Below are 20,000 nucleotides of genomic sequence, written 5' to 3'. Positions count from 1 at the left end.
ACCAGTAGTGATTCTGATCTCCAAGCACCCAACCTACTACTGCCACTGAGAATGAAATGCTCCTTGGTGTTGAAAGAACCAGTGGGTACCAGTGACTTACCGCTGATGCTCCCAGGCATGAGTTGAAGGAGCCCAGAATGTAACTGGGCCCACACCTGGCAAGCAGTGAGTGTCCTGGGCTTGATTTCAGGATGAGCAATGGATTCCTCCTTGGGAAGCTCTGTTTGCCATCGTGCAGTTTGAATTCGTCTCCTTTTTCTTTTTGACCCTGGGTGGAAAGAAATAATTGAAATTCAAAGATCATGTTTTAAAAAAAGTTTTGCCTAACAATTTTTAAAACTTTATTGTCTCTCCCAGATAGTGTTGCTTAAAAGGAGCAAAATATACCTCCTTTTTAAAGTTCATATTTACTGTTAATCCTCCATGCCGAGCTGATGCTAATAAAAGAAGCAGGACATTTAGAACATCAGCAATCGACTAGGTGGAGGGGGAAGGGAAGTAAAGACCTATTTGGTCCAGAAACTGGATAAGCCATAAAATAAAAACTTAATTTTACATCATGTACAATTTTAAAATTTGAAATTTAAATACTTTACAACCTTCTGCCAAACTCCACTGCGCCCCTGAAGTGTGTGAAAGGCAACAACAGCTCACGTAGCTCCTTGTGTGGTAGCTGCCATTCTGATTTAAAAAGAGAGGTGTGGCCAGTGTTCAGAGCAATTAAAAGCGGTCAAAAATAGCAGACAGGCTTGTGGTTGGTGCACAGTGATTTGAGGAGAATTCAGTGTTGGTATTTCTATCATAGCACAAGTCTGTGGGTTGCTAAGTAGATTGCACTGGTGGCACCCTATGTATTGCAACCGCAACTATCAGGCTCAGTCACGAGTGAGCAAGATCCAGATGTATGAGAATCTGGGTGGTCCTAAGAGACTCCCCGGCATAGATCCACAGCCACATTGCAGCAGCTGGATGGGTAAAGCTGACGCTTTGGAACAGAGATTTCATGGTCCTGAGTCAGTGAAACTGTGTGTTCTAAGTGTTTTCTGCTTCATAGATTGATGAAAACGTCACAACCAATGTTCTCATTTTTTAAAAGGCAAAACAATTTTTTTCTATTTAAAATTTTAATTTAAGCAACACGATAAAAATAATATTTAACTTTGGGTTGTTTTAGTCCTTAGCCTATATATTTCAAATATAGGAATTAAAATTGAATTAGTAATTTTGTTATTTAAGAAAAAAACTATGATGGAATATTAAGGGGTTTTTTTTTTTCATGTTTTCCCACTTCCAGATTCCAACCTTTACTCCATAAGTGCAAGGAGAGGGGATGGGACACAGCAAAGAATAACAGCTGCTGTTTATTGAGCACTTACTATGCGTGAGGCACTGGGCTAAGTGCTTGGCCTGCCTAAGTTAGTCATTTCATCCTCACACCCTTACTGAAGGTGGTTACTGAGGAGAAAACTGAAGCTAAGAAGAGGCAAAGCCGAGGTCTGAAAATACCATCTAACTTCAAAAACCTAGAATGGCCTCCTTGTTTGGGAATAGCAGTAAGTAAGAATTTATCAAAAGCATAGAAATTTTGCTTCTTTTTGGCAAAATTATGAGAGAAAAAGGAAAGGGGAAAAATTTAAACAATGGATGGTCAAGTTCTTTTCCTCTCACTCTTTCAAAGTAGACTTTATCATTTAGACACAGTTCTAGAGTTTACAGGAAAATGATGAAAGCAAATTTCTTTTCCTTTTGGCTATTGATGTTGAAGGGTTCTGAATTTGTAGACTTTTTACTGTAGAGGCTTAAAAAGTGAAGATTTTTCAAGTGAAATTGTATAAATTGTATTATTCTTATGGTCAATTTCATAACTAAGCAGGGGCATTTTGTTGAAAACTGGCATCATAATTTGGGGAGAGGGTGTAGTTTAAAGCTTTTCTGCTGCTATTGATTTTCTTGTCAAACTTTCCATTTCTGCCCTCCTTCTGATGATGTCCGGCAACTAAGAATCAGGGATGACCAAGGGTGGAGATACCTTGGGATTTAGAGTCGTAAGCCTTGGGTTTAAACCCCAGTTCTGCCACTTAACTAGCTGGGCAAGTTAACTTCTTTGTGAATCTCAGTCTCCTCCTCTGAAATGGGAATAAAGAGAATCAACTGAGTTAGAAAAGATTCCATCGTAAGCTGTAAAGGGCTAACCAAATGTTAGTTCTGATGGTGACTGCTCTTTATACTTGAGATGTGAATCGAGGCTAATATAACTTATTTTATAAACCACAGTGTCTTATTCCAATAAGCTGTGTCTCTAGAGAATAAGCTAATGAAATTCAGTAAGGTCATGGGTGGAATTTTGGTTTTGGAATCCAGTAGACCATACTTTGAATCTTGGCCCTCCCACTTAGCAGCTACGTAACTTTGAATTTTGTCTGTGCCTTCTCTGGTTCTTTGATTCCTTAGATCTAAAATGAGATAACAGCACCTAACTTACAGAGTTGTTTTGAGGATTAGATTAGATGTATGTTAATACAGTGCCATCCACAGAATAACCCCTCAGGCTTATTGTAATTTCTTCTGCAGCTTCAGACCCTCCCTGGGTTCCCTCCTGGAAATGCCCTTCACCTCCCAAAGCTCTTCTTTTTAAATATTCTTTTTTTTTTTTTTTTTTTTTTTTTTTGAGACGGAGTCCCGCTCTGTCCACCAGGCTGGAGTGCAGTGGCGCGATCTCAGCTCACTGCAAGCTCCGCCTCCTGGGTTCACGCCATTCTCCTGCCTCAGCCTCCCGGGTAGCTGGGACTACAGGCGCCTGCCACCGCGCCCGGCTAATCTTTTGTATTTTAGTAGAGACGGGGTTTCACCGTGGTCTCGATCTCCTGACCTTGTGATCCGCCCGCCTCGGCCTCCCAAAGTGCTGGGATTACAGGCGTGAGCCACCGCGCCCGGCCTTAAATATTCTTAACAGGGGCAAGTCCTTATGCTCTGAGGCCTTCACTTTGGAAAATGGAAGCTAAGTAGGATAAATAAAATGGGTGATTAAGCTAAGCAATATGGTTTTGGGTTGCCATGAAAGCATGTTGATGGCTTTGTGCAACGGTTACTTTCTTTGTGACTTCTCGCTTGAAACTCACTCCCAAAGAAGAGATTAGATCTGGTTTGGATGATGATCTTTTGATTCTTGGAAAGCATGACTTAAAAGAAAATTCTAAAAGCGATGGGGTTTTATTTTTTGGCATTTTATTTTCAGAGTGCCTTATAAATTGAGTCTAGGGACCTCTTCTCCTTGTATGAAACACTCCCTCCCTGCTCCCCAACCCATACTCTGCTAAGATAATTCCAACTCACATTTCAGGTTTCAGTTTAAGCATCGCTTCCTCAGGCAGGACATGTAACAGACAGGTGAACCTCACTTTGATCCCTGTACTTCTTTTGTAACATTTATTGCCTTATAATCACTTATTAAATATATGCTTCCACAGTAAACTCTAAAGCCCCATAACATGAACAATTCCAAATAATTGAATCCTCAGAAACTTGTCTGTGCCTCATATGGGCAAGATATCCTCAGGACAAAAGGACTGTGGAAAGAATCTTAAACTTATTTACAGTAATCCTGTTGGTGGTTATGAGATTATGAGATTGTTGTGTATATGTGGGGGAAATAAAATGAATTAGTAATTATGAATTATTATAATTCTATCATTTCTGGAGTTTTTGAAAAGTGGGGCTGTCAGTGTGGGAGAAAGGAATAAAACTTTCATAGTTTAAATTAAAGTATCAATGGGAAATCATAATTAATTTTATTTTTGGAATTTCAACTCTGTCCAGTGAAAAGTCCTAGAAACAATGACCAACACAGAAACACTGAGCACCCCTAGTACTAGACTGTGGTGCTGAAATACCATCGCTCACTAACAGGAACCAAGGCTCCTTAGAGAAATAGCTGATTCCAAGTTAGGGACAAAGAATGTTCAATGTGTGCTTGTCAGAACTTCTATTAGGTGGCAAGGAGGTGATCAGAACCATTCGGGATTTGGTGAAAAGGACTCAGGAGCCAATTTGAAGAGGCTCCTGGCTAAAGATGGGACAATTTAAGCATCCATAAAGGTAATAACTGTAACTGATTAAAACCCATCAGATATAATTAAAAATCATAAATTCACAATGATAGCAAAAAAGAAAAGAGAGAGTAAAGGGAAGGGGGAAAGAGGAAGGAGCGGCAAAAAGGAAGAGAGGGAGAAAGCAAGTAGTGGGGTCACCATGAAAAGATGCTGTTGGACCAATATGCTGTCTGAAAACTGAAAATAAAAGGAAAGAATGAAACATTTGGCTTGCCTTTTCTATGTAAATTATACAACTGGATAACCAAATTGAAGATGAAGGAAAGTTTCTTTTTGTAAACATATTCCAGCTAATAAAGACAGAAAGATAGAAAGAGAGTATCAACGTTTTGCAACCTCTAATGAATGAATGGATTGAGGCATTAATTAAGCTACTAACATCACAAAAGAGAGACACTGGTATTATGTCTCCTGACGAAAGGACACACTTTGCCAAAAAGAAAAAAGAAAAATCAAACTGGAAAATATAAAGCAAATCCCTGTCTAGGCCTCACCTCGAAGGAAGAGCCTTTTCTTGCCACTCCAGGTGTAATCAAATACTACCTCTTCTATTCTGCTTTTACGTCTTATCCATACATTCACTTATTTTGCAGACATTCATCCATTTGATTATTGCATCATTTTCTCGTGTCTGTTCTTGTCCTCCTACATTCTATGATAATACCCACTCGGCAACTAAATGATCATTTTCAAATGTAAGTTGGAGCCTGTTGCTCCTCTGATTAAAACCTGCCAGTGGCTTCTCATTAACTCTTGAGTCAAATCAAAGGTCTTTCCTGTGACCACCAGATCTACAGACTCTGGTCCAAATTATTCACCTTCTACTCTCTCCCTAGTCACTTTGCTTAGCCACACAGATCTGTCAACACAGGGAGCACACTCCCATCTCAGCACCCTTGCGTGGAATACTGCTCCTGCAATATCTGCACGGCTTGCTCCCTTAACTACCTCAAAGTCTCTTTATAGCCTCTGACTAGAGAGGCTTTTGTTGTCTATCCTATATTGAAAGCAACCTTGGCTTTATTTCCTTTAACCAGTTAGTTTTTTTTTTGGAGTACTTCTCATCATGACTGTTCTTGTATTCATTTGTTTATTATCTCTCCCCCATTAGATGGGAAGCTCCAGAGGCAGAGACTTCGTTTATTTCATTCATTTCTGTATCTCTGGTGCCTAGAACGGTACCTTGTATATAATATGTGCTCAAAAAATACTTGTGGAATGAACGAATGGGTGCATTCATGAGTTACTGTGTCATAGTATATTGCATTAAACATTGAGTTTCCCATAAAAGTTTGTTGAGGGCAAGGAGCATTTTTTTTTTTTAACTTTTAAGTTCAGGGGTACATGTGCAGGTTTGTTACATAGGTAAACTTGTGTCATGAAGGTTTGTTGTACAGACTATTTTCATCACCCAGGTATTAAGCTTATACCCATTAGTTAGTTATTTTTCATGATCCCCTCTCTCTGCCCCCACTTTCCACCCTCCAGTGGGCCCCAGTGTGTGTTGTTCCCCTATATGTGTCCATGAGATCTCATCCTTTAGCTCCCACTTGTAAGTGAGAACATGTGGTATTTGGTTCTCTGTTCCTGAGTCAGTTTGCTAATGATAGTGGCCTCCAGCTCCATCCATGTTCCCATAAAGGGCATGATCTTGTTCTTTATGGCTGCATAGTATTCCATGGTGTCTATGTACCCCCATTTTTTCTTTATCCAGTTTTCCATTGATGGGCATTTAAGTTGACTCCCTGTCTTTGCTATTGTGAATACTGCTGCAATGAACATACATGTGCGTGCATTTTTATAATAGAATGATTTCTATTCCTCCGGGTGTATACCCAGGACTGGAATTGCTGAGTTGAATGGTAGTTTTGTCTTTAGGTCTTTGAGGAATTGCCACACTGAAGGAGCATGTTTTATTTAGCTTTTCACTGCAGCATCTTACATGATGACTGCCACTTGGTAGGTCCTCAATAAATGCTTTTTGTACTATTAAACATTTTTGTCTAATGATTTTTATACCTCCAGCTATATCTCTAAAATATTAGGAGATTTGTATTGTGTATGTGCTGGCATGTTAGAGGTCTCCTTGGATTCCTAAGTTGTATTTCTGTGAGGAAAAAGTATTGAAATAAAAGTCCCATAAGAAATAAAATCATCCNAAAAAAAAAAAAAGAAATAAAATCATCCCATCATGAAAAAAATGTGAGTTCTAAAGATCAGTAAAGGCACAGAAATAAAGCATGTCAGTAATTGGTCAGACATGAGTGGAGGATACCGTGTGAATGTTGGAACCTCTCATAATCGCACCTCCTGTAGATGTTGATATGAAGATCTCTGAGAATGAAGATCTCTGAGGAAGTGTCCACAGGATGTGGATGAGGGCAAATAAAGGATCTGCCGTCACACTCTCTGGAAACCACTAGGTGGTGCTGTCAAAGACAATGATTTTCATTTGTGGATGTGGGAGGCAGAAAATACCTTGCTTTTAAAGTGTATTACTTCTATTTTTTATTACAATAATATTGCATAGTTATTGTAGAACATTTAGTAAGTACAAATAAGCAAGATGAAGAAACATTCACCCAGAATGTTTCCAGAAAGTTCTGTGGAGTCAATAGCAGTACTCTAGTAACAGATAACAACAATAATAATAATGACTTACATTTTAAGTACTTACTGCATCAGATACCATACCAATGCTTTCTACTTACCAGCCACCCAGTCTTTTTAGGAAATTTCTTTCTCTACAGTCATAAATGAGACAAAGGTATAGTTATATAGTTGTATATATTGATAGGTATATCATATTGGTTTTTATTTGATAGCCCAGCATATAGTAGATGATCAACAAATCTTAGTTGAACAAATTATTGAGAATTTAATTACATAATTCATGAAAAGCATCTACCCCATATAGTAGATGCTTCCTTCAATAAATAGTAGCTATGTATTGCTACATGATTAACATTAATGAGTTTACAAAACAACCTGAAAATGTTTTTTGTTGCTGTTGCCCAAAAAGAGCTAAGCTTAACTGGTTGAGTGACGCAGTAACAATAAGAAGTCTAAATTCAGCTTCTCAATGGACATTTTTGCCCCTTTATCCTCCTGCACTTGGTCTCTAGGTTGCTTTGGGCTCAAGGAGTTGTGTCCCAGATTGGCAGAAGTCTGAAAAGTGAAACCAGCATGGAATCCCAGAGTTTCCTAGTGACTCTGCTATCCAGGGTCACACTGTTAGTGGGGCTTATAGAAACAAAAGTGGGTCTGGGTTCTCTGGCTCATGCCTGTAATCCCAGCACTTTGGGAGGCTGAGACGGGTGAATCACTTGAACCCAGGGGTTTGAGATTAGCCTGGGCAGCATGTCAAAACTTATCTCTATAAAATAAGATATAAAAAAATATAAAATATAAAAATTATAAAAATTAGCCGATGTGGTGGTGGACCTGTCGTCCAGTTACCTGGGGGTGCTACGCTGTGCCTGGTCGTGCAAGGATCACCTAAGCTGGGCGTTCGCAAAGTAGCGCTGGGTAGAGGAGGGTACTATGCAGTGAATCCCGCTGCGTCAGCGCACATGCACTCAGCCTGGACCTGGTCTCAAAAAAAAAAAAAAAAAAAAAAAAAGAAAGAAAGAAAACTGGGCGCTGGGGCTGGTTCAGGGCAGCTGTACCTAACTGAATTTCTTGGGATTGCTAAATGATTAGCAGATTGTATTTTCCTTTTGCCTGTATCTCCATTTCTCTTTCTCAACCACTTCAGTTTCTATCTCATCTGAGCCCTCTCTAAATTTAACTTAATAAATACTTTTGAGTAACTGTGAGCAAGGTACTGTGTTAGGTGTCTGGTGAGAGAAAGGATAGAGAGATAATGATGTCTCTGCCTTTAGAAGCTTTCAGACTAGTAGGGAGGATAAGGGAAGTTACTCATCTCCAAGATGAGTAACCACTTCCATGTCTTCTGACTTCCAATCAGTAAAATAGAGAGTCTCTCAATGTGTGATAAGGAGGCATCTACATCAATTTCTCCTGGAGTGTTTGTTAGCATCTCAGATCTGCTGGATCAGAATTTCTGGGTGGGAGAGGCAGAAGTCTTTCGAGTCTGTGTACAATAAGCATCACAGGTGCTTTTTACACTCACCGAAGTTTGCAAACTACTGCTGTCACTTCCCAAGGTGATTGCAGACAATAATGAAGACTGAAAGGAAGAAAGAGTATGTGTTTAACATGCTTCTACATGAAACTCCACTAATCACCTTACATCTTTTGACTCCTCTTAGGTGTACCAAGAGAAACTATTATCATCATCATTTCCCTGTTTTAAAGATGAGGAAATTGAGGTACAGAAAGGTTAAGTAACTTGCGGAGGCAAGATTTGAATCCATGTGGCCTGATTCCAAAGTCTGTGCTTTTAACCACTGTGCTCACTGCCTCTCGTAGATGGTGGCTTTCAGAAAAGACTGACAAAGACTTGGAAAGGTGCAGAATTCCCAAGTGAAGAACATGGGCAAAATGATTGATTTTGAAATGTAATAACCATAAGGAACTATTGGTTCTCATTCGTCTCTTTGCAATAGATTATAGGATATTGTTTTTATTCTTCCAAAGTCACATGGGTAGTTTTTAAAAAGAGCATAACAGCAATCTACTGAACACCTTCTCTGTATAATGCTGTTGAAAGGCATTATCTAATCCTTGTGACAACTCTCATGTAATATTTGATTCAATGTAGAGATACAGAAAGTATTCTCAGAGAGTGCAAGTGATTTTTTTCTAAGTATATACAACTATTAAATGGTAGAATGAGGTCTGTTTTTACACAGCATCTGTTGCAGGAATGATGTGTTCAGCTATAAGTAACAGATATCTCAATGAGAAATTACTTGAACAATACAGAAAGATGTTCTTATATATATCTCACATGTCAGCAAGTCCTGAGTCAGGATGGGTTTCAGAGTTGGTTAATTCAGAGGCTAAGTTGTGTCATCAGGGTCTTAATGTCTACTCCATCTTGGCATTTGCCCAAGTTTGAGCAATTTACGGGTTGAATTGTGTCCCCCCAGTGAGAAATGTTGAGTCCTAACCCCCCAGTACCTTAGAATGTGACCTTATTTGGAAATAGGATCTTTATAGAGGTAATGAGGTTAAAATTAGGTCTTTAGGGTGAGCCCTAATATAATATGACTGGTGTTCTTATAAAAAGGGGAAACTTAGACACAGAGACAGAAAAATAGAGGGGAAATGATATGAATACACACAGCGAGAAGATGGCCATGTGACTGGAGTGATGCATTTTCTAACCCGGGGAACCCAGATGCTAAAAGAGCAAGGAAAGATTCTTCTCTAGAGCCATCAGAGAGGAAGACTCTGCTGACACCTTGATTTCAGACTTCTGGCTTCCAGGACTGTGAGATTCTGTTGTTTTAAGTCTCTCCGTTATTTTGTTATGGCAGCCCTAGGAAACTAACACTGTTGTGTTCTGCCATCGTTGGTGTTGGTTTCATCCTATTCTGGTAGTAGGATGGCTACATCACTTTCAGAAGTCACATCCAGGCCGGGCGCGGTGGCTCAAGCCTGTAATCCCAGCACTTTGGGAGGCCGAGACGGGCGGATCATGAGGTCAGGAGATCGAGACCATCCTGGCTAACACTGTGAAACCCCGTCTCTACTAAAAAATACAAAAAACTAGCCGGGCGAGGTGGCGGGCGCCTGTAGTCCCAGCTACTCGGGAGGCTGAGGCAGGAGAATGGCGTGAACCCGGGAGGCGGAGCTTGCAGTGAGCTGAGATCTGGCCACTGCACTCCAGCCCGGCGGGGACAGAGTGAGACTCCTTCTCAAAAAAAAAAAAAAAAACAAGAAAACAAAACAAAACAAAAAAGAAGTCACATCCAGATATCAAAATGTTCACCTTCTTTCATTGGCCAGAATACTCTTCTCTGTAGGGGCCCCAGCCAACTTCCTCTCCTACTTCACTGGTCAGAGTCCCATGCCTTTCCTCAAACTCAGAAATGGCAAAGGGACTAGGGTTGCCTATGACCAGTCAAACCCACCGGGTGAGGACTGGACTGTCTTCCCCCAGTCTGTATGTTGCAGCCTTGCCCCTCAATATGATTGTGTTTAGAGATAGGACTTTAAAGAGTAATTGAGGTTAAATGAGATCATAAGGGTGGATGGAGTTCTAATCCAAAAGACTGGTGACCTTATGAGAATAGAAATCTCTCTATATCTCTCCTCTCTCTTTTTATGCATGAACTGAGAAAAGGCCATGTAAGCACACAGCCATCTGCAAGCCAGAAAGAGAGCCCTCACCAGAAACTGACCCTGCCAACCCCTTGTTCTTGGACTTTCAGTCTCTAGAACTGTAAGAAAATAAATTCTGCTTGTTTAAACCACTCGATCTATGATATTTGTTATGGCAGCCTAAGCTCACTAATGCACCACTCTTATAAACGAAGAGGTCAGCGTCCCCTGAGATGCATGGCTATGTATAAAAATAGGTTCTTGAACAAAATCAAGTTATGCCAAGAAAGAAGATGGTGGGGAGAAGGAATGCTGGGTAGGCAACCAACAGTTTCCACTATATTCTAAATTTTGTTCATCGTGCCATAGCGTTTTCTTTCTTTTCTTTTTTCCTTTTCCTTTTCTCTCCTCTCTCCTCTCCTCTCCTTCCTCTCCTCCCCCTATCCTCTCCTCTCCTCTCCTCTCCTCTCCTTCTCTCCCTCTCCTGCCTCTCTCCTCTCCTCTCCTCTGCCTCTCCTCTCCTCTCCACTCCTCTCCTCCTCCTCTCCTCTCCTCTCCCTCCCCTCCCCCTCCCCTACTGTCCTCTTTCCTTTTCTTTTCTTTTTTTGAGACAGTCTCACTCTGTCCCCCAGGCTGGAGTACAGTGGCACGATCTCAGCCCACTGCAACTTCTGCCTCCCGGGTTCAAGGAATTCTCATGCCTCAGCCTCCTCAGTAGCTGGGATTATGGCACGTGACACCACGCCTGGCTAATTTTTTGTATTTTTAGTAGAGATGGCATTTTGCCAAGTTAGCCAGGCTGGTCTTGAACTCCTGGCCTCAAGTGATCTGCCTGCCTTGGCCTCCCAAGGTGCTGGGATCACAGGCATGAGCCACCGTACTGGGCCGATAGCTACCTTTTCCTTGTCCCAGTTTCTCCTCATAGGATGGGAATGATTGCTTTTGTCTTTCTTGATGATGAGAGATGTGAACTTGGATTTATAAACTAATTCAATTTGAATAAATATTGTTCATTATAGAACCTGAAGCTCAATGCTTGACTCAATGCCCAAAACACAGTTGACTCTCACATGGCAGGCAAAATTCACCATCTGCAGTCCTTGACTCTCAGCGTCCAATTTTTGTGACTGTCCTATTGAGTGGAAGGGCTATGGAGAGGGCTCATGGTTTCTTTGGGACCCAGGATTTCATGAGTAATTAGGAGGATGCCTTTCTCCATCCCTTATGAGGAACTCCTGACTTCTGCTTCACTATGAGAAAGTCAGATATACGGTTGCTGTGTCTCTCACTCAGGCCTTCCAAGAGTTTCTGTCTTTTAAAGCAGATACGATTCCTTAGTGCATATATAGGGATGTGAAATCCATTAAAGGGTCCTGAATATGTTGGGGAAAAATATGACAGGATAAGTATGATGTAATTTAAGTATTTTGGCACAGCAAATGGAAAGAAATTACATTTCCTATTATCTTCCAACAGTTATTGCAAATGAAATGAAATACATTCTATACTCCCCCAAAAAGTCAAGGTTTTTTTTCCCCTTAGATGCAATTTTTCCCGCAGTTTGTTCATTTGGTATGCATTCCCCTCCTTTCACGACATGGAGGCATTCTGTTATGAAACATTCAATGAAAAAAAATGAACAAAAAAAGTATACTATTTCTTTAAAATATATTGCAAGAATACTCATTTTCAGCTTTTTATTGCAGCACTAGCTGGTATTCTTGCATGCAGTTTTGTAATTTATTCTGAACATTCTACTTAAACCTTTTTTCAATAGCATGATTTTATTAGAGTCAGCTCACTGGACTTTCCCAAAAAGGTATTTAAGATCAAATAAAACCAGTGCTTGGAAAAATATCATTACAATATGGAAGCAGTTACAAAAACATTAGTACTGCAAAGTTTTATTTCAAATGGCTGAGCTTGCTGTACCCCGGGTTATGGTACTTCTACTTCTGCAGGCATACTTACTGGGGAAATGGGAAAAACTGTTGTCTTAGCAGTTTTTGCACATGTTAGGGGCAGTGCGGGGAGAAGAAAAGGGTATAAAATTTAAAGTGAGGCAGCAAAATTTTAGATGCTGGCATCAATAGGAAAAATCAATTGTCTTCCATCCTGAATCCCGCCTTCTCATCCCACACTTCCTGACCACCCTCCGCATGTCATTTGTCCCAGTGAATATGATAGGAACCTTTAAGTTAGCCTTTATCTAGAGAAAAAGCGCTGTCCTTTCTAAAATATGGAAGGTACCTTTTGAAATATGAGTGGATTGATTATTGAATTAAATGTGTCAGAGTATTATACGCCTTTTGGGGTTTTGTTCCTTACCTAATAAACTCTTGTCAACACGGCGTCTTATTGGTCAACTGATGTATTTTAGCACCTCTGTCTGGTCAGGTACAGAGAAAGTTCCCATCTGAAGGCTTAGCCTGGACGCACCTTCGGCGGGGTGTAGGGTGAGCTTTATAGACAAGCTGGTGAGTCCCCAGGCTCCCGTGAGCAGCCCAAGTCCTTTCCTCGAGTGCAGTTCCCCAAGGCCACTCCACACTCACCTTCAACCAGGCTAAGGAGCAAACCAGCACCCTCCTCTCACTCAACTTCATAACAGAGCACCAAGTACAAATATTTTTTCTTGTTCGCTTGGGAATGCATCTCTCCCTTTCATGGTAACTGCCAGCCAGTGTGGCTGGAACTCAGCCTCAGGTAGGGGAGAGTCAGCCATGTCCACCGCTGCAATTTGATGGGCTTTAGGAGGTTGCTTTCAGTTAAAATCTGATGTTTATGAGGAAAAACAGTGTCATTTGCCACAGTATACAGATTGCTCTTGGATCCAGTGTTTACATTTTAAAGGAAGTGATCTACTATTGGTTTTGCAGCACAAAAGGTGTGCTTAGTAAAGATGAAAGAAATTCGCATTTCTAGGCATTGGGATTTTCCCGTAGGTGATTATTAATCGACATGCAATTCTCCTACCCTATATTTCTTGCAGCCCTTTTCCTGCAAGCATCAAATCTATGGCAAAACACCCACATCCCTTAAGTTTGCAGATTAGGTGGTTTCTATGTGGACTTTCAAATGCGATTTTTAAATTGCGAGTTACTATTCGTATTACTTTTCTAAGGAGAAATATGCTTAAAAAGTAAAGTCTTTATTGCTTCTTAAAAGGCCTAGCACTCTGTGATAAATTCTCATATTTTGACTGTTAATATGTTTGAATGAAAATTATTTATACATTTGGGTGAGGTTGAGTGGTTTTCATTTGATTGCTGCCTCTGGAAATGAAAGCAGAGTAGCAGGAAATTTACATGTCATGCTGTGATGTATATCCAGATTATGAGATGATTGTGCGGCAGACGAACCCCAAGTAAAATCATTCCCATCAAACTGTGACAACTGCAATTCCTGACAAGGCCTCTTAGTTTTGGGGGCTATTATCATTGTACAAGAATATAATCTATTGACAGCAGGGCTGTTTAATATATTTAAAGGCAGACAGTGGAAGAAATCTTAACTGTTTTCATTCGCCACTGCACAAGGGTGCAGATCAAAAGTGAATTGTATTTAAAAATATGCATGTATGATGATAAGATGCATGACATTCATCAACCTGTTTAGTCATGGTTAGGCTGAGGTGGGGAAGAGCCAATATTACTGCCATATGTGGTCTGAAATAGAGACGTGAGACTGGAAATTATATCATTGCCCAGTCAGAGCGAGCAAACGGGGAGACATTCTTTTTTAATCCCTGCTCTCTACCTGTCTGCATGTCAAGCGCCATCCATGTCTGTAGAGTGACTTTGGCTCACCCAGGGTAGGTGGAAGCCCTGTGTATCTTTGCCCTCCTTTTTTGTAATGTGCTTGTGTATATGGCATGCAAGCATCATGCCAGCACTACGGGTGTTATGGAGATGACTAAATCATGACCCTTATGGAAGCTTCTAGTTGAGAGAGGACCAGTATGTGTGCTTACATAAGCTAACGCTATAGCACCTGGGGAAAAGTCTCAGAAGGGACTGAGGATGGAATTATTCAGCCTCAAGGGTCCACATTACTCGATTGGCGTGTGGCTGGACAGGGGCTGCTTTTGTATCCTATGGCACAGGTGTGCAAGTAGCAGTGAGGGCTGTTCTCGATTTCAGGCTACAAAAGGTCATGCAGTGGGTGGTGATATTAGTGCCCAAAGCCAAAGGACTTAGCATGGTCCCTTTTTATGGGAAAACTCTGGCATGATTGTGAGGAGCAGTATGGTTTTCTTTGTGATAGGCCTGAAAGTAAACCACAGCGAGGATTTTGAATTCCCATGTTCATTATGACTCTGCAAACCACAGCACAGATTTCAGTCATTTATTAAAATGAAAGATATTCAAAGCCAGTTTTATAAAGTGAAATCAAGAGGACTGATGAATTAATGACATTTTTCCTAAAGGAATTAGCTAATCAGCTAATATTCAGTTCATAGGACTGAAATGACTGAATGGAGACTCAGAAGGGAGAACAAAGTGGGTGGAAAAGGGCTAAAATGTCCAAATCTCAGCTCAGCTGCCAAAAACTCCTTCTGGGTCTTCTATCCCTCTCCATTGCTTTAGGAAAGAAAATACTTAAATTAGCCACACCCATCTGTCTTTCCCCTTAAAACCTGAAGTGTTAAAGTGAATGCAAAATTATTTTTAGTGCCCATTCCAAAGGTTAATCATGACAAGAGGCTCTTATCCTTTGAAAGGTTTTATAAGACTGTCCTGAGAGAAGCAAGGATAGGTCCCCTAAAGGGCATAAAACACTGATGAAGTCTAGGTCCCATTTGGAGTTGCCAGGCCAGGACTAAAGGATTATTGGAAGGCAAATCCTTCAGAGGCTGGCCCAGGCCTCTTTCATGACCTCTTAGGGGTTGGTGTGGCCACCTGGGAAGGGACTAATTTGCTCTATAAGAAGAGAGTGGCTGGGCTTAGTGGCTCACACTTGTGATCCTAGCACTTTGATAGGCTGAGACAGGAGCATCGCTTGAGGCCAGGAGTTCAAGACCAGCTTGGGCGACATAGTGATACAAAAATTAGCCAGGTGTAGTGCTGTGCACCTATAGACCCAGCTACTTGGGAGGCTGAGGTGGGAGGATTGCTTGAGCCCAGGAATTAGAGGCTGTAGTGAGTGAAGATTGTGCCACTGTACTCCAGGCTGGGTGACAGAATAAAACCTTGTCCTAAAAAAAAAAAAAAAAAAAAGAGAGTGAGCAAAAAGAAGTCATCCATGTCTCCATGTCCAAGGACAGTGACCCCATCAAATGTGACAGGACAAGGTCACATCTCTGAATGTTAAGATGAGGTTCTGTCTTGTGAGCAACAGACATTAGTTCACATCAGCACAGATATACTGACTGCATACTGTGTGTCAGGACTGTACTGGGTCTTGACAGCTTCCCTTATCTTAAAGGGCTTGCAACGCATACTGTGGTATGTAGAAAAGGGGACAGGGTAATTTGAGAAGGACTTTTTATTTTAGTCATTGCAGGGTCTAAAGTCCCCAGCATGGTAATTGGGGCAGAGTGAGCGTACAATCCTTTGTTTTAATAAATTTTTTATTTAAGAAGAGACTTAGATAATGACAAAGATAGTATCGAATTCTTATGTACCTCACACCGAGTTTCCCCTATTTTTTTTTTTTGAGACAGGGTCTTGCTCTGTTGCCCAGGCTGGAGTGCAGTGGTGGGATTATAGCTCACTGCAGCCTCGACCTCCCAGGCTCAAGCAATCCAGTCACCTGAGCCTCCTGAATAGCTGGGACCACAGGCATGTGCCACCATGCCAGGCTAATTTTTACATTTTTTGCAGAGATGGGTCTCATTATGTTGTTGAGGCTGGTTTTAAGCTCCTGGACTCAAGTGAGCCTCCTGCCTTGGCCTACTAAAGTGCTAGGACTACAGGCACGAGCTACTGCACCTGGCCCAGTTGCAATATTCCCCCATTATTAACATCTTACATAAACATAGTGCATTTGTTCCAATTAATAAACCAATATCTATACATTATGTTTTGTTCAGGTTTTCTTAGATTTTTATAATGTCTATTTTTTGTCCCAGAATTCCGTCCAGGTACCACATCACATTTAGTTGTCCTACATCCTTAGCCTCCTCCTGACTGTGACAGTTTATCAGCCCTCTCTGGTTTTTTTTATGAACTTGACAGTTTTGAGAATTACTAGTCAAGTGTTTTGCGGAATGTTCTGCATTCGGGATTTGTGTGGTGTATTTCTCATGAATAGATTGAAGTTATAGGTTTCGGGGAGGAACACCACAGAGGTAATGTGCCATTTTTATTCCATTGTATGTCAAAGATACATACTTTCAACATGATTATCACCATTGATGTTGACCTTGATCACCTGGCTGAGGTGGTGTTTGGCATGTTTCTCTACCCGCCAGGTCCCTGCAGGCTGTACTCTTTGGAATGAAGTCACTATACATAGCCCACACTGAAGGACACAGTTAACCCAAGTTGGGCTAACCCAATCAAATACCATCCTCTTGGAATTTGGAATTGGGATGTAGAGATGCTAGTCAGTCTCCTTGGGTTGCTTAAACTGGTATAATGAGGGGTGGAGTGGCCGTCTCCTCTTTGTTCATGGAGGAGCAACAAAAGCTCATCTAAAGAGAGCAAAGTGAACACAACAAAGATAACAAAGACAATGGAATATAGCCAGAGAGAGAGGGGGAGAGACTTTGCCTTGTTGGTGGAGCTTTCTGGAACTGAGTTTCAGTCCCTTAGGAGACCCAGTTTTGAGAGATCAGCCTACACCTATAATAACCATCTCTACCCCATTTTTTCCGCTCTTAAGCTAATTTGCATAAATTTTGGAAACACATGTTTAATATTACCTAAGATATTTTAGGGTATTTTTAACTTTTATTTTAATTTAATTAATTTATTTATTTATTTATGGATGGAGTCTCACTGTCGCCTGGGCTGGAGTGCAGTGGTGTGATCTTGGTTCACTGCAGCCTCTGCCTCCTGGGTTCCAGTGATTCTCCTGCCTCAGCCTCCTGGGTAGCTGGGAGTACAGGCATACACCCCCATGCCTGGCTAATTTTTTGTATTTTTAGTAGAGATGGAGTTTCACCATATTGGCCAGGCTGGTCTCAAACTCCTGACCTCGGGTGATCCACCCACCTTGGCCTCCCAAAGTGTTAGGATTACAGGTGTGAGCCACTGTGCCTGGTCTTAACTTCTATTTTAAGTTCAGGGGCACATGTTCAGGTTTGTTATATAGGTAAACTTGTGTCAGGGGGGTTTGTTGTACAGAATATTTCGTTCCCAGGTATTAAGGTATTAAGCCTAGTACCCATTAGTTATTTTTCCTGAGCCTCTCCCTGCTCCCACCCTCCACCCTCAGGTAGGCTGCAGTGTCTGTTGTTTTCCTCTTTCTGTCCATGTGTTCTCATCATTTACCTCTCACTTGTAAGTGAGAACATGCAATATTTGGTTTTCTGTTCCTGTGTTAGTTTGCTAAGGATAATGACCTCCAGCTCCATCCATGTTCCTGCAGAGGACACGATCTTGTACATTTTTACGGCTACATAGTATTCCATGTGTATATGTACCATATTTTTTTAATCCAGTCTTCCACTGATGGGCATTTAGGTTGATTCCATGTCTTTGCTACTGTGAATAGTGCTGCAGTGAACATACACATGCATGTGTCTTTATGATAGAACGATTTATATTCCTTTGGGTATATACCCAGCAATGGGATTGTTGGGTCAAATGGTAGTTCTGTTTTTCGCTATTTGAGAAACTGCCACACTGCTTTCCAAAATGGTTGAACTAATTTACACTCCCACCAGCAGTGTGTAAGTGTCCTTTTTTCTCTGCAACCTCACCAGCATCTGTTATTACTTGGCTTTTTAATAATAGCCATTCTGACTGGTGTGAGATGGTATCTCATTGTGGTGGTTTTGATTTGCATTTCTCTGATGATCAGGGATGTTGAACTTTTTTTCATATGCTTGTTGGCTACATAATGTCTTCTTTTGAAAAGTATCTGTTTATGTCCTTTGCCCACTTTTTAATGGAGTTGTTTGTTTTGGGTAACTTTTTAAACCACTGTTGAAAAGGAAGCCTGGCAGGCTTTTCCTCAGCCTGTGAGACAAGCGTGTGGAGGTGTTGGGGAGCCAAGGAGGACCTGGCTTCCTGTTGGAGGGTGTGGGCTTTGGGATCCAGGTTTCACCTCACCAGCTTTGTGACCTTATGGAAGTTATTTAGGCCTTAGCTTTCTTACTTATAAAGTAGATGTAAACCACTCCACAGGGCTCTGTGACCACGAAAGGACAGAATGTGTGTACATCCTCAGAAGAGTGGCCAGCACTGGCTCTCGTGAGCATTTGAGATGGTTCCCCTTTCTCTCTGTGCAGCAACCCTTGCTCACCTGGGCAGAATGTCATGTTTTCAAATCCCCTGTCAGCGTCTCCATTATAGAGTACAATCTTTGTCATATTATAATTATTTGTTCACTTGTTTCTCTCTCAAACTCCAGCACAATTTCATTCTTTACAGCCATAGTATTTACCACTGGGACTGCTACATAGAAGCTGCCTAATACATGTTGGATGAACAAATAAGCACACACATTTATTATTCAATTCAACTATTTATTAGGCTCTTCCTATCATGTTTAAAAGACAGGCATCCAGATTATAGGTGAACATGTAAATCATAGTGAACAGCACCTGACAGTTTGCGGCACTCTCTCAACCCGAGCTTACAGCCAGTGTGTGAGATAGGAAGACAGATTTTTTATCTCATCCCTCCCAAATGTGGAATCTGGCTATTGGAAATTAAGTGAGTTGCTTACAGTCACAAGTTCATAAAGAAATAGGCAGACAGGGGGTAAATACAGAGGCCTTTGGAGTTTGAGTTTAGTGCTCTTTCCACATTGGAGGCATTGGTATGAGAGACTTGTCTGCAAGGGATTCCTTTAGGTTAGGATGTACGAGTGGCAAATGGCAGTTGCTACCGTGAAGAGGGAGGAGGAGAAGAGGGATGCTTCCTTGCTGTGAGGGGCCCATCAAAATTATGGCTTGAAGCTTATTTTTACAGTGCAATAGCGTCCCCCGTCTCAGCTGAGCAGGATCCTGTGAAACACAAGTTTAGCTCAGCAGAATTCATCACCAGCTGAGACTTAAAAATGTGTCTGAGCTCTGTATGTATTGAACATACAAAGAGTATGAATATCAAGTTATTCGGCTGTGAAATAATATCAACAAAGTTAGTTATGTTTAATTTAACTGTTGAATGGAGGTTTAGCAATTTGGGACCAAAACCTCGATGAGGAATGGAGAATGGGCAAATCAAACACTAAATTCCCTTCTCCTAATAGCTCAGGCTCTGCAGAGAGGAAAAAGCTGGTCTGTGCTTTCTCACCTTTGCCTGTCATCATTAAACACCAAGCAGTACCTCACTTGGGCCTTTCTATTTTTCCTAATCTCCTCCAGGGGAGAGCAAATTGCAAACAATATCAGGTCCCAAAGTCCTGGGTGAACACTTTGAAAGCCAGAAAGAGTAAAGATCTACACCCATGCCTTTTCTTTTTTCTTTATTATTATTATAATTATTATACTTTAAGTTCTAGGGTACATGTGCATAACGTGCAGGTTTGTTACATATGTATACT

Source organism: Rhinopithecus bieti, unplaced genomic scaffold, assembly GCF_001698545.2.
Source record: "Rhinopithecus bieti isolate Rb0 unplaced genomic scaffold, ASM169854v2 scaffold_6380, whole genome shotgun sequence".
Taxonomy (NCBI): Eukaryota; Metazoa; Chordata; class Mammalia; order Primates; family Cercopithecidae; genus Rhinopithecus; species Rhinopithecus bieti.
This window is presented reverse-complemented; position numbering follows the sequence as displayed.